At 36.1% G+C, this 15,139-nt stretch overlaps 1 protein-coding gene across 3 annotated transcripts in view; it reads right to left on the bottom strand.

Annotated features, from left to right (window-relative positions):
• The window catches only part of ATG10 (autophagy related 10), a 339,312-nt gene that overhangs the window by 137,671 nt on the left and 186,502 nt on the right, over nt 1–15,139 (bottom strand). The window lies entirely within an intron of this gene.

Genomic DNA, 15,139 nt, shown 5'->3' with positions numbered 1-15,139 from the left:
AATCTGGCCTCAGACACTTAACACACACTTACTAGTTGTGTGACCCTGGGCAAGTCACTTAACCCCAATTGCCTCACTTAAAAAAAAAAATTAAAAAAAAAGAAAGTGTTCCGTTTCTAAAAGCTTCCAGAGGTGGCAACTCAAGAAGCCACTGAATATCCCTAATCTTCCATTAGGAAATTCTTCCTTATGTTGCAATTTAAACTCTTTTCACTTGTTCCATCCTTGATGTGGTCATTCTCTTCTATAGAATAAACATTTAAATATTTGAATAAAATGGTTGTCTTCTTCAATAAACATTTCTTATTCAATCTTCAATAAATATTTATTAATCACCTACCATGGCCAGGCACTGTGCTAAATTCTAGGGATACAAAAAGAGGCAAAAGACAGACCCAGTTTATAATCTAATGTGGGAGACAACATGCAAACAAATATATACAAGGCAAGATATATATATATAGATATAGATATAGATATAGATAGATATAGATACACATATATATACACATACACACACACACACACACACACACACATATATGAAATACATAGGAAATAATTAACAAAGGGAAGGTGCTGGAATAAAGAGGGGCTTGAGGAAGATTTCCTGTAGAAGGTGGGATTTTAGTTGAGACTTAAAGGAAGCCAGGAAAGTTAGTATTCAGAGTGGAGGCAGGGAAAGCCTTCCAAGCATGGAGGACAGCCAGAGAAAATGCCCAGAACTGATGTGGGGTGTCTTGTTTGTGGAACAGCCAGGAGGCCAGTATCACTGGACTAAAAAGTACATGTTAGGACATAAGGTAAAAAAGAGACTAGAAAGGTAGGAGGGGGCTAGGTTACGAAAGGCCATGAAAGAGTAATTTATATTTGGTCCTGTAGGCAACAGGGAACCACTAAAGTTTACTAATTGGTGGTGGGTGGTGGTTGGGGGGTGGGGTGGTGTTCGACATGATTGGATCTATGCTTTAGCAAAATCACATTAGTGGCTGAAAGGGAAAGGGAATGGAGTAAGGAGAGACTTGAGGCAGGCAGACCCACCAGCAGGCTATTGCAATAATCAAGACATGAAGTGATGGAGGAGGGGGGGACTGATACAAGGGAGGGGATATCGGGGAAGGCAATGATCATAAGTAAAACACTTGTGAGGAGGGAAAGGGTGAGAGGTAAGAGTGTGTGGGGATAAACAGGTTAAAAATAGAATGGAAAGAAATAAACAATTAGTCAGCATAACTATAAATGTGAATGGGATGAACTCACCCATTAAACGGAAGAAGATACATGAATGCATTAAAAGCCAAAATCCTACAATATGTTTTTTACAAGAAACACATTTGAAGCAGAGAGATACACACAGGGTACACGTAAGGGGCTGGAACAGAATCTATTACGCTTCAGCTGAAGCAAAGAAAGCAGGGGTAACAATCAGGATTTCAGACATAGCAAAACCAAAAATAGATCTAGTTAAAAGAGATAAAGAAGGAAACTATATCTTGCTGTCATATGAAGTCATATCAATACTTAACATATATGCACCAAATGGTATAGCGTTTAAATTTTTGAAGGAGAAGTTGAATGAGTTACAAGAAGGAATAGATAATAAAACTATCCTAGTGTGGGACTTTAACCTTCCTCTCTCAGAACTGGATAAATCTAACCAAAAAATAAACAAGAAAGAAGTTAAGGAAATGAATTTTATTGAATATAAATTGAATTTATATGATAGCTCTTTGGAGAAAATTGAATAGGAATAGAAAGGAATATACCTTCTTCTCAGCAATACATGGAAACTACACAAAAACTGACTATGTATTAGGGCATAAAACCTTACAACCAGATGCAGAAAAGCAGAAATAGTAAACACATCCTTTTCAGATCATAATGCAATAAAAATTACATTAGATAATCTGATCCTAAAAAACAAGTGTATCAAAGAACAAATCATAGAAACAATCAATGATTTCATTAAATGAAATGACAGTGATGAGACAACATATTAAAATTTATGGGATGCAGCCAAAGTGGTACTTAGGGGAAAATTTACATCCCCAACTGCTTACAGCAATAAAATAGAGAAAAAGCAGATCAATGAATTGGGGCATGCAACTAAGAAAACTAGAATATGAACGAATTAAAAATCCCCAACTGAACATGAAATTGGAAATCCTGAAAATCAAAGGAGAGATTAATAAAATTGAAAGTAAGAAAACCATTGAATTAATAAAACTAGAAGCTGGTTTTTTATGAAAAAAACACAATAAAACAGATAAACCATTGATCAAAAAGAAGAAAGAAGAAAACAAAATTACTAGTATCAAAAATCAAAGGGGTGAACTCATCACCAATAAAGAGGAAATTAAGACAATTATTAGGAATTACTTTGCCCAATTATATGCCAATAAATTTGACAATCTAAATGAAATGGATGGATATCTACAAAATATAAATTACCTAGATTAATAGAAGAAATAAAATGTTTAAATAACCCAAATCTTAGAAAAAGAACAAGCCATCAATGAATTTCCTAGGAAAAAATCCTCCAGACCAGATGGATTCACAAGTGAATTCTACCAAACATTTAAAGAGCAATTAATCCCAATACTATATAAATTATTTGAAAAAATAAGTGGAGTCCTACCAAATTCCTTTTATGAGACAAATATAGTGCTGATACCCAAACCAGGAACAGCCAAAACAGAGAAAGAAAGTTATAGAACAATCTCACTAATGAATATTGATGCAAACATTTTAAATAAAATACTAGCAAAAAGATTACAGCAACACATCACAAGGATCATACACTATGACTAGGTGGGATTTATACCAGAGATGCAGGACTGGTTCAATATTAGGAAAACTATCAGCATAATTGACCATATCAATAACAAACCGAAATCACATGATTAGCTCAATAAATGCAGAAAAGGCCTTTAACAAAATACAGCACCCATTCCTGTTAAAAACACTAGAAAGGGGCGGCTAGGTAGCCAGTGGATAAAGCACTGGTCCTGGATTCAGGAGTTCCTGAGTTCAAATCCGGCCTCAGACACTTGACACTTACTAGCTGTGTGACCTTGGGCAAGTCACTTAACCCCCATTGCCCCACCAAAAAAACCCCCCCAAAACAAACAAACAAAAAACACTAGAAAGCACAGGAATAAAAGGAGCTTACTTTAAAATGATAAGTACTTTTTATCTAAAACCACCAGCAAGCATGATCTGTAATGGGGTAAGCTAGAAATCTTCCCAATACAATCAGGGGTGAAGCCAGGATGTCCATTATAACTGTGGCCAATATAAAATACTTGGGAGTCTACCTCCCAAGACAAACATAGCAACTATATGACTAGAACCTCATAAAACTTTTCACATAAATAAAGTAAAATCTAAACAATTAGAAAAATATTAATTGTTAATGGCTAAGCAGAGGCAATATAATAAAAATGACAATCCTACCTAAGTTAATTAATTTATTTAAGGCTATACCAATCAAACTATCAAAAATATTTTATAAATATAGAGAAAATAACAAAGTTCATCTGGAAAAACAAAAGTTCAAGGAGATCATAGCAATCAAAGGAAAAAAAATACAAGAGAAGGTTGTCTAGGACAGCTAGGTGGCACAGTGGATAAAGCACTGGCCCTGGATTCAGTAGTACCCGAGTTCAAATCCGGCCTCAGACACTTGACACTTACTAGCTGTGTGACCCTGGGCAAGTCACTTAACCCTCATTGCCCAGCCAAATAAATAAATAAATAAATAAATAAATAAATAAATAAATAAATAAATAAATAAATAAAAGAAGGTGGTCTAGCAGTACCAGATCTCAAAGTATTATAAAGTGATAACTATCAAAACAATCTGGTACTGGCTAAGAAATAGAGAGGTGCACTTACTAGCTGTGTGACCCTGAGCAAGTCATTTAACCCTCATTCCCTCACAAAAAAGAAAGAACAAAAGAAAAAAGAAAGAAAGAGAGAGGTGGATCAGTGGAATAGAATGGGTACAAATTAAATGATAGTAAATGACTATAGTAATCTAGTATAAGATGAACCCAAAGATCTCAGCTTTTGGAACAAAAACTCATTATCTGACAAAAACTGCTGAGAAAACTGGCAAACACTATGGCAGAAACTAGGAATAGACAAACATCTCACACAGTATATTAAAATAAGGTAAAAATGGGTATGTGATTTACATATAAAGAATGATACTATAAGCATATTAAGAGAGTATGGAATCATTTATCTGTCAGATTTATGGGCAGAGGAAGATTTTAGGACCAAAGAAGATTTAGAGAGTAAAACAAGATGTAAAATATATCATTTTGATTATATAAAATTTTAAAGTTTTTACACAAACAAAAGTAAGGTAATCAAGATTACAGGGGAAGCAGAAAACTGGGTCTGATAAAGTCCTCATTTTTCAAATATATAGAGAACTGAGTCAAATTTATAAAAATACAAGCTACTCCCCAATTGGTAAATGGTCAAAGGATATGAATAGGCAGTTTTCAGACAAAGAAATCAAAGTTATCTATAATCATATGAAAAAATGCTCTAGATTGATCAGAGAAATGCACATTAAAACAACTCTGAGGTATCACCTCACACCTATCAGAGAGGCAAATATAACAAAAATGGAAAATATTGAATGTTGGAGGGGATGTGGGAAAGCTGGGATGCTAATCCACTGTTGGTTGAGTGATGAAAAGATCCAACTATTGTGGAGAGCAATTTGGAACTATGCCCACAGGACTATATAAGTTGCATACCTTTTGATCCAGCAATACCATTGCTAGGTTTATATTCCCAAAGACATGTACAAAAAAGAGGAAAAGACCTATTTGTACAACAATATTTATAACAGCTCTTTTTGTGGTGGCTAAGAATTGGAAATCAAAGGAATGCCCACCAATTGGGGAATAGCTAAATAAGCTGTGGCATATGATGGTGATGACAAGCGGATGATTTCAGAAAGGCCTGGAAAGACTTACATGAACTGATGTATAGTGAAGTAAGCAGAACCAAGAGAACATTGTGCACAGAGATAGCAATACTGTTTGATGAAGAACTGTGAATGACTTAATTATATCCTCAACAATATAATGATCCAAAACAATCCTAAGGCACTATTGATGAAGCATGCTATCCACCTCCAAAGAAAGAACTGATATTGATGGAACACAGAATGAAGCACAGAAGGTTATTTTTCACTTTCATTTTTTTCTTCTATTCAAGTTTTCTTATACAAATTACTAATATGGTATTGTTTTACATAATCATACATGAATAACCCATATCTAATTGCTTACCGCCTCAGGGAGGGGAAGAGGAGGGAGGGAAGGAGGGATTAAACATTGGAACCCAAAACTATAAATACAAATTTTTTTACTTTTAAAATAAATAAATAAATTTTTTTAAAAAGACATGAAGTGATGAAGGCCTGCATTAGAGCAGTTGCAATGTCAGAAGAGGGAATGGAGCAAATTTGAAAGATGTTACAAAGATGTTATCAACAGGCCTTGGCAACAGCTTGGATATGGTGAGTGATAGTGAGGAATCCAGGATAACTCCTAAATTCAAGCCTGAGAGAGCTGGAGTTATAGAGGGTTGCCCTCTCTAGTAATAGGAAAGGTGGGAGTGGGGTGTTTTAGGAGGAAAGATACTAAGTTTTGCTTTGGACCTGTTGAGTCTGAGAAGTCTACTGGACATCTAGTTTGAGATGCAAGATTGGAAGTCAGCAGAGAGATTGGGGCAGGAAAGGTAGATTTGAGGATCATCAGCATAAAGATGGTAATTAAATCCATGGGAGCCAATGAGATCACCAAATAAAGCAGGATAGAAGATGAAGAGAAGAGGGCCCCAGACAAACTGTGTAGTGGAGGGAACACTGGAAGCTTAGATTTTTATACTCAGTTTCAATACTATCAGATTACAAGACCTCACGCACAATATTTAACTTCATTGGGAATAAGTTTCCTGAAAACTTCCTGTAAAATCAAGGGCTTAGACTGAACAATGTAGGTGTACATAGAATTATAGGATTAGAGTTGGAAGGGACAGGAGAAGTAATGTATTTCAGTCCTCTCATTTTACAAATGAGGAAACCAAAGCTCAGAGAAGTTAAATGACTTGTCCCACACATTGTAAACAGCAAAGTCAGAATGGAAATCTAGGTCCTCTGGCTCCAAAGTCAATACTCTTTCCACTGAACCCCAAAGATGTCTAAGTCCCCTACAGCTAAGACACTGAAAGTGGTCTTCTCCAAATAACATAATTGTAATTCTTTCCTTTTTTCACACATGAGTCCATTTTGTGACCCTTGATTGTATTTTATTTTCCTAAAATAGAAAAAAAAATCTTCTATATCCCTTCAATCTTATATCTAATGGCTATTTTTCTACTTTTTCTTTCAATTTTAAGGATGCTACATTAGATTTTCCTAAGAAGATAATAAATTTTGTGCCTAAACAGATGAAAGTAATTAAATCCCAATGGGCTGAAAGTTTGGCTGAAGTTATTTTCTAAAGTAAGATTTAGAACTACCCTAATTTAAACTAGAGAGATTTTAAATGTCTTGTGGAACAAACTGCAAAATTCTTCGTCATATGAGTAAAGTACTATACTCAAATCCAAAAAATGAGTGAATTTTATTCCCAAAGAATAAAAATTGCTAGCTCTTAAAACATATACCAAAAGGTTGAAATGTTTGTGAATCATAATACTGTTAGAATACCTCTTTTCTTAACAAACCTACAAGCAAACAGATGAGTTCTTTTTTCACTTTCTTTACAATTGTCCTTCAAATATATCAATTTATGGATTCTCTTTTACCATGGGATGCCATTAAATAATATTTAATGGTACAAGATTGAATGTCATGGCACTTCTATTACATTTGCATAAATGAGAAACACTACTGAGTTTTAATGAGAAACTCTCTCAATAACTCAATGTAAGTCGTTTAATTTTTTTATTTGATTCGGTTTTTTTCAGAAAGATGGGCAAAATATAAGAAGGTTACTAAGTTTTAAGTATATGTAATCTATGAAGTTGATGCTTGGATTTTTAATTTCTTCTTCCCAATTTTGAATAAAAATGCAAAATAAGCCTTATCTTTCAGGGGTCTTTATGATATCCCAATCTTTCTTTCCTATCTTCTCCAAGGACCAGTGATAGATGTTTCAGTGCCCACAAATTAGACCTCAAGCTTATCAGGTTGCTTGGCCAACCAGAAGCTCCCTTTAAAACTCTTTACTACTCTATGACAACTGTAGCTCTTGAAAAGTCTCCAGGCACACCCTTTTGTCCAACCCTCCACCCCACAATAGAGGTGACATAACAAAAAGGGATCACAGACCTTGACCCTCTTATTCATGCATGTATATCTGTACACACACCAGAGGCACACATAAAGTAGTGTATACTCAGCTTGGCAATAATGCTTGTTTTGAAAATGCAAATTTGCTCCAATGAGATTGATATATTAGGGAATAATTTGAGCATAATGCTAATTTGTTTGCTTATGCACAATTTAGTCCAAACAGAGAATGTGGAAAACTGCACCACTTCACAGTAACTCACAAGCTGCAACCCTTCCAACACTCATTTCTACAAACAAACTTCAGGTATTTTTCAAGGTAAAGTACCATATGTATTGTATATCTTCTGGTGCAGTATGAGCTGTGGGCAGAAAGAGGCTGGTTAGCACCTCTCCCTCACCTTCTGCCGTGGCCGAGAGTCCCTGAGTTGCTGCCCTGCAGAGGCTGCCCTTTTGCCCTTAAACCTGTTAACTTTGGCAGTTGGCCTGTAGGAATCTGGGCTCAGGCCAGAAAGCAGACTAAGGCCATGGGTACTACCACTTTTTATTGTGGTATTTATGTATTTTTTAACCATTTAACATGGATAAAACTATGCTACCATTTTAGTAGGTTCCTACCTTTTTTGTGTGTCACTGATGGAGTTTTTTAGTATTGTGCCCCTAGCCTCACTTTCCCCATAAGCCCTGTGATTTTTATTACATGATTTTACATAGTGTAAGGATTTTTAGGAACACATGTTTTGTTATAGCAGAATTAATAGTACACATACTCAGGTGTACAATCTATCCTTATCATCACAATAGTTTGCTTCACTGAATTGAGCTCACCCTGAGTGCACTCCTGAAGTAGGTAAAATTTGTCTCTTTAATCCCCACTTCCTCTTTTTTGTGACCCTTTCTTCCCTCTCTTCTTCAGTAAGCAGTGTCTCTATCCCTCCTCATCATTAGAGAAGAGGCATATAATAAGGTGTAATAAGGAACAACAAAAAGGTGTTAGGGGATTTCAAGTATTACCCTTCCTGGGTACAGATCCATTGTATTTAAAGGAAGGGATAAAGAAGATATCACTTTCACACAAAAGTAGTGCAAGCTCACTCGTTGTCTTTGTATATCTAATGCCTAGCACAGACCCTAGCGCATGGTAAGAATTTAATAAATGGTCATGAAATGGAATTGAATAAATGGCATAATCTAAGGCATCAGTAGGAGAGATTTGAGGGCAGCATGTGAGGAGGAACATTAATGGCATCTCTTCAGATATATCTCCTATGTAAACATGAACTTTGTTTATGCCTTAAAACTGGTCCTGCCTCAGCTTGTGAAAGAAAGGTGGACACAGCCAGTTACTCAGAAAAGAGGCACCCATGACAAAAGAATGACTACTTTCCAAGTGAACCTTCAATATTATTCTGCTGCCTTCTGATCTTCCATTTCTGATAACATATGTTACAAAACTGAGGTATACAGTTCCAGTTGCAAGGCCTCCATGTCTCTTTGTTACTAACCGTGGGTATGCAGACACTCTGCTATTTGTAATGCTGATGATAAATCAACATTCAAGAGGAGATTTTGAAGACATAAATAGAAAATCTGTGACACTGAATTAATGTATTTTTTCCCAATACTTATAATGGCAAAGAATTATTTGCACAGTAAGAAAAATGCTAATTTTATTAAAGTGTTATTAAATGAGGCTTTTAGACTAACTTGCAGCACCCTGAAAAATCAACCAGAATGACTTGATTTGTCAATTCCAGCCTCTTCAGAATCATTTGCCTGTATAGCTACCACAGTATAAGGAAAAACCAAATCCAGAACTGACTTGTTTCCTAAATGAATTGGGAAGTTGTCATTAAGAAGCATCTGTTACTTTATTGCATTCACGTAAAAGCATTCTTGTGCTACTATAACGGACTACTGAGCAGATGTTTTAGAGCACTATACCCACAGCATTACATGAATAATAAAAAAGATAAGGAGCTACAACCTAATTAATGATATCAGTTCCTTTATAAATGAATTTTCACTTTTTTTAATGGATTGAAAGTTGTACCAGACAATTTCAGTTGCTAATCCAATCAATTCGCTTTTTAGGAAGAGATTTTTTTGTTCTTTTAAAAATTATTAATAAATAATTCATATCAATATGGGTCAAATGATCAGACCCAAATTTACAGGGGAGATGAGAAAAAGATAGCAGACTGTATAAGGGAGATTGAATGATTCTAGGAAGCCCCAAATGATTGTTATACTATCCAACTGTCCAATCTTGACTTCCATTTGAAGATCTGAGGCCTTCATTGCCTTTCTCCTTGAATGTTGAAATATGTTGACATATAATATAACCATTTCTCCAGCCAAAAAGGACATACTGGAGATATGATTGGGAAAAGAATTTAGAACCAAACTGGAAAGAGCCATGAGTTTCAGGCTAAGGAGTTTGAGTTTCAACATGATGAGAACTGTATTTAGAGAAAGATCCTTTGTCAATGGTACCTATGTAGGATGGACTGAAGTTGTAAGAAGCTGCAGGTGATGAGACAGGTTGGGAAGAGAGCTCAATAATCCATTGGAAAGGTAATAAAGGTCTGAATTAGGATGATAGCGACAGTGAGAATGGAAAGGAGGATATATATTCAAGGGGTTTTGTGGAGCTATAATTGATAGGGCTTGGTAAATATATAGGGGATGTTCTGGACCAGGCTTGACTAGGGCTGGTCTGTTGGTTCTGGCTTGGAATTGGAAAGAAAAGAGAACAATATACCATATAACATTTTTTTTTTGCAGAAGGCAGCAGTGTTTGAATTTATTCTTTTTTTTAATAATAAACTTTTATTTATAGTTTGGGGTTCTGATTTTTATCCCTCTTTCCTTCCCTCCCTTCCTCCCTCCCTGAGGTGTCAAATAATCATGTATGGGTTATACATATATGATTATCTAAAACATTACCACATTTGTCATTTTGCATTTTTGTATAAGCAAACTTGATTAAAAGAAAAAAAATGGGGGCAGCTAGATGGCGCAGTGGATAGAGCACTGGCCCTGGAGTCAGGAGTACCTGAGTTCAAATCTGGCCTCAGACACTTAACACTTACTGGCTGTGTGACTCTGGGCAAGTCACTTAACCTCAATTGCCTCACTAAAAAAAGAGAAAAGAAAAGAAAAAAATGAAAGAAAGTGAAAAATAGCATGCTTCAGTCTGTTCCATCAATATCAGTTCTTTCTTTGGAGGTAGATAGTATGTTTCAACAATGGACCTTTGGAATTGTCTTGGATCATTGTATTGTTTTGTTGAGAATAGTCAAGTCATTCATAGTTCTTCATCAAACAATATTGCTGTCTCTGTGTACAATGTACCATATAACATTTTTTTTTTAAGTAAGCATTGGGGCAGCTAGGTGGCGCAGTGGATAGAATACCAGCCCTGGATTCAGGAGGATCTCAGTTCAAATCCGGCCTCAGACCCTTCCTTGACACTTACTGGGCAAGTCACTTAACCCCAATTGCCTCACCAAAAAAAAAAAAAAAGAGGAATCATACTTAACATATAACATGGGAAAGACATTCAGTGAGGTAAGGTGAGAGTCACCACTGAACTTGGAAAATTAACCTGATGGTTGCTAAGGAAGCTTGAGAGAAAGAATAAAAGGTTTACAAAAATTCATATCCTCTGGCTCCTCCTAAAAGTGTTACAAGAACTGGATTAACAACATAAGACAAATGAAAATATATTGTCTTATGCATTCTGCAATTAAAGAGATATTGGAGACTTTTCGTTTTCAGGATGACGCCTTGAAGACAGAAGGGCAGTAAATGAACTTAGTAATAAACAGTGCAGGTGAAAAAGGCAATACTAATGTAGGCAGGGATGATAAGCTGCAGATGGAAGAAATAGACTCTGAACCAGAGGTCACATTAGAGAATGTTAAATCTTACTAAGATTGGAGCTTTAGGGGAAAGGAATGGAATTGCTGAAGTAAGATTGAGATGGAGGTCTTTGGAACTGACAAAATTGAGAAATTGTGAGGAAAAGTTTATCAATATGTAGGTTGGAGGCACTGAAGTTAATGGCAAGGATACAGTAGGAAAGAAGACCATGAGCCAGGTGCAGACTTCAGTTACTGAGGAAGATTAATGAATATTCTGGATTTGGTAGGGAAAAGGGTAACATGTATAAGAGGTAAAGATGTCAGCATAGTCATTAAACTGTGAGCTCTTGGAATTCAGGAACTGTTTTTTGCCTTTCGTTAAATCCTTAGCACTTAGCATAGTTCCTACCACATAGTAGGTACTTAATAAATGCTTGTTGACTAACTATTGACTGAGAGTTGGAGAAAAATGGATTGTAAAGGTCAGTAGGAAGAAAGAAATATGTGCATTCTATCCCTCTTCCTCTTAACTTGTGGGTCAGGCAAAGTGAAAGGAAGAGCCACTTCCATTGGATTTTGAGGAAAGCCCCATTGTTGGGATAAGCAAGGTACAATTGACAGAAGGTAGAAGAAACACCTACTAAAAGGTGAAGCTTTAAAGGAGTCTGATCATAACACAGCAGGATATAAGTGAAGGGACTGTTAAGGAAACCAAGGGAAAGAAAGAGTCATAGATGGTTCAAGAGGAAAAAGGCAATCCAAATTTCCATTGTGGATAACAGGAATGAAAAATGCAGAGGGGCACATTGGTGACAGAGAAGAATTTAGTAATTCTATTCAATCAGCATTTATAAAGTGCCTACTACATGCAACGTACTATGCAAGGTGCTGGAGATAAAGATGAAAAATCAGACTGTCCTCATGGAAATGACAATCTGGAGAGTGGAGGATATATTCACAAATAACTGTAATAAAAATAGAACATGATTAAATGCATAAAAGAGGTCAAACAATGGAATCAGTGACTTCAATGTGAATGTTGTGGGCTATCAAGGAAGGCTTTGCAGAGGCATCAATGCTTGACCTGGATCTGGAAGGAAGAGAAGACACTAAGCAAAGAGAAATGAAAAGGGAGGTGATTGTTCCAGACTGTGTGTGCACTGTGTGTGCAAATGCAATGTGGCAGGGGAGACCAGGAAGAAATCAGGAAATATGCAATAGTTCAGCTTGACTGAAATGTAAAAATTAGATCCAAGCTTCACAGAAACACAGAATTTCAAAGTTGGAAGAGACTCTTGTGGCTAACTAGTCTAACCCATTTGAAGCCTTGTTCCAATGTGAATACTGATGTGAGCCTCCACATATTTACTCTATAGCACTGGGGCTTCCTCTCTGACAACAGTGTAGTAGAAAGAACACTGGACTTGGAGTCAGAAGACCTGGGTTCAAGCCCCAATTTTAATTGCTGTGTGGTCTTGAAAAAGTCACAATATTTCTGAGCTTCATTTCTCTCATTTGTAGAAGGGTGACAATATGGCTACCAATTATATAGCACTTTAAGGTTTGCAAAGTTCTTTAAAAATATTATTTATTTTATTCTTAAAACAATCCTCAAAGATAGGTACTATTATTATCTCCACTTTACAGAAGAAAACATGGAGGCATACTGAAGTTAAGTGACTTGCCTGGAGGCACACAACCAGTAAGTGTATGAATTTGAACTCAGTACTTCCTTTCTCAAGGTCCAGTGCTCTAGCCACTGAGCATCTCAGAGGGTTGTTGCTAGGTGAATACTTTGTAAATTGGACAGCACTTTACGTATATGATGTGAACTATCATCATAGTAAGTTGTTTCTGTCAGGGGGGGGAGAGAGGAGACAGATTGATGGTGGTACAGGCCTCTGAAAATTTGTTCCCCAGGTAAATTTGCACTCTTATAAATCTTTTTAAATCTTTCCCTCAATTCTATATATGTGGTAAACCCAGAAATGCTTTTACTCTCTTCTCTAAAACACCTTAACTCTTTCAGTAGTTCCAACTACATTCCTATTAAGGCTCTGTCTCTTAGTATTTTATGACTATTCACAAGTCATAATGCTAGATTAAAAATCCATCCCCATAAAATCCAAATGGCCATTTAGGTCACTTCAATAAAAACCTGGGGCTCTGCTGTGAGATTTCATTTCTTGGCATTCTATGTCTGACAGTGTATAGTATTGTGAGTTTGTCACCCTGAAGGCATATATGTTCAATATGAAATTATTTGAGAAAAGATAAACCAGAAAAGCAGATAGTTCAAAATGGTTTCTGGGGATCATCCCCAACAAATGGAAAGAAGTGCAACAAGCTCTCATGAAAAAGATCAGATCTAATTCCTTAAGCTTAGCTCTTTTTTTTTCTGGTTCAGTCTCTTATAAACGTTATAATAAGCTTATAGAGGAGAGGTATTCTTAATGGCACGTAATGGGAAGTATCGCTTTATCCTGTTACATCAAGTACCTCCCTGACTTTGGCAACAGTTCTAAAAACCCCTAACCTCTTAAGGAGAGGCCTATTTTATTTGGAAGCATGCGGAAACTGAGATCACATGAGATTGAGCACCAAGATAGTGCTGTTCAACTTGTGCAACTCCACACTTTTGAGAAGTCGATTCAGTGTTTATTAAGGCACACCTGTGTGCCAGGCACTCGGCTACAAAGGCAAAAAAATAAAAGCCTAGCCTTCAAAAAGCTTATACCCTCCTGAAGGAGGGGAGAGGAGGGAAGATGCACAGATAAGTATAATATAAAGTCAGGAAGACTGCAGGAAGTAGAGCTTCACTATAGTTTAGAAACAACTGGGTCCAAGCTTCCCAGAATACCAGAGTTAGAGTGGACTTCAACAGCCATCTAGTCTAACACACTTGGAACCTGGCTCTGATCTGAATGAGGGTGTGAGTTTCTACATATTTATTTTTCAAGTTTGGGACTTTGTTGTTGACATCATATTGTAGTGGAAAGAGGACTGCAAATAGAAATAGAAAACCTGTTTTTAACTATTGTCAACAAAATTGTGCCATTTAATTTTAAGAATTTAAGACAAAACACCAAAGATCACAAAATCATGTCTAAAATAAGATTCTTAAAACTAAGCTAATAATTCTTAATCTTAAGTAATTCTTGGAGATTTTTTAAGTTACAAAAATGTCTTTTTAGATTTAAGTCTTTTTTGGCTAACATACTTAGAATTGATCATAACCATCAACAACCAAACTAATTAGCAAGGTGGTAAATTCTTTTTATTTTTTTATTTGTGATTCAAAATTGACATTCTAGTTAAAAGTATCTGACTTTCCTTTATATTTTTCCACCCTACATAATAACCTCTTTTCAGTATCTATCATCTTGCCAATTTAGGAGAAAAATTAAAATGAAGAGATATTCCTTTAAATAATCTTTTAAAAACATCAATCTCAAAAGGCTCAGAATGCTGAACAAATTATTTAAAAAATACACCAAACTGGGCAAAATGCCTGGGAAATAAACTACACACAAACAAATATAGCTCGGCCAAAAAAGAAGAAATCTTTAAAAATGAGTGAATAAGAGTTATATTTAAAATGTGAAAATCAATCAACAAGCATTTATTAAGCACCCACTCTGTGCCAAGGATGATGCTGGGTGCTTGGAATACAAATACAAACGTGAGACAGCCCTGCCCTCAGGGAGCTTACATTCTGCCAGAAGAATATAATATCTTCAGAGGTAACTAAAAACAAGGCAGTAACTTTTAAAAGCAGAAAATATGTACACCTTGGGGAAGAAGGCACACTGGGGGACTCTGGAAAGACCTCTTGAAGAAGGTAGCACTAAAGCTGAAGAGATTAGGGGTTCCAAGAGGCACAATTAAGGACAAGGTGTGTGCCAGTCTGGGCAATAGCATGGAGGTGGGAGATGGAATTTAATAT

This window comes from Dromiciops gliroides, chromosome 1, assembly GCF_019393635.1.
Source record: "Dromiciops gliroides isolate mDroGli1 chromosome 1, mDroGli1.pri, whole genome shotgun sequence".
Classification (NCBI taxonomy): domain Eukaryota; kingdom Metazoa; phylum Chordata; class Mammalia; order Microbiotheria; family Microbiotheriidae; genus Dromiciops; species Dromiciops gliroides.
This window is presented reverse-complemented; position numbering and strand designations above follow the sequence as displayed.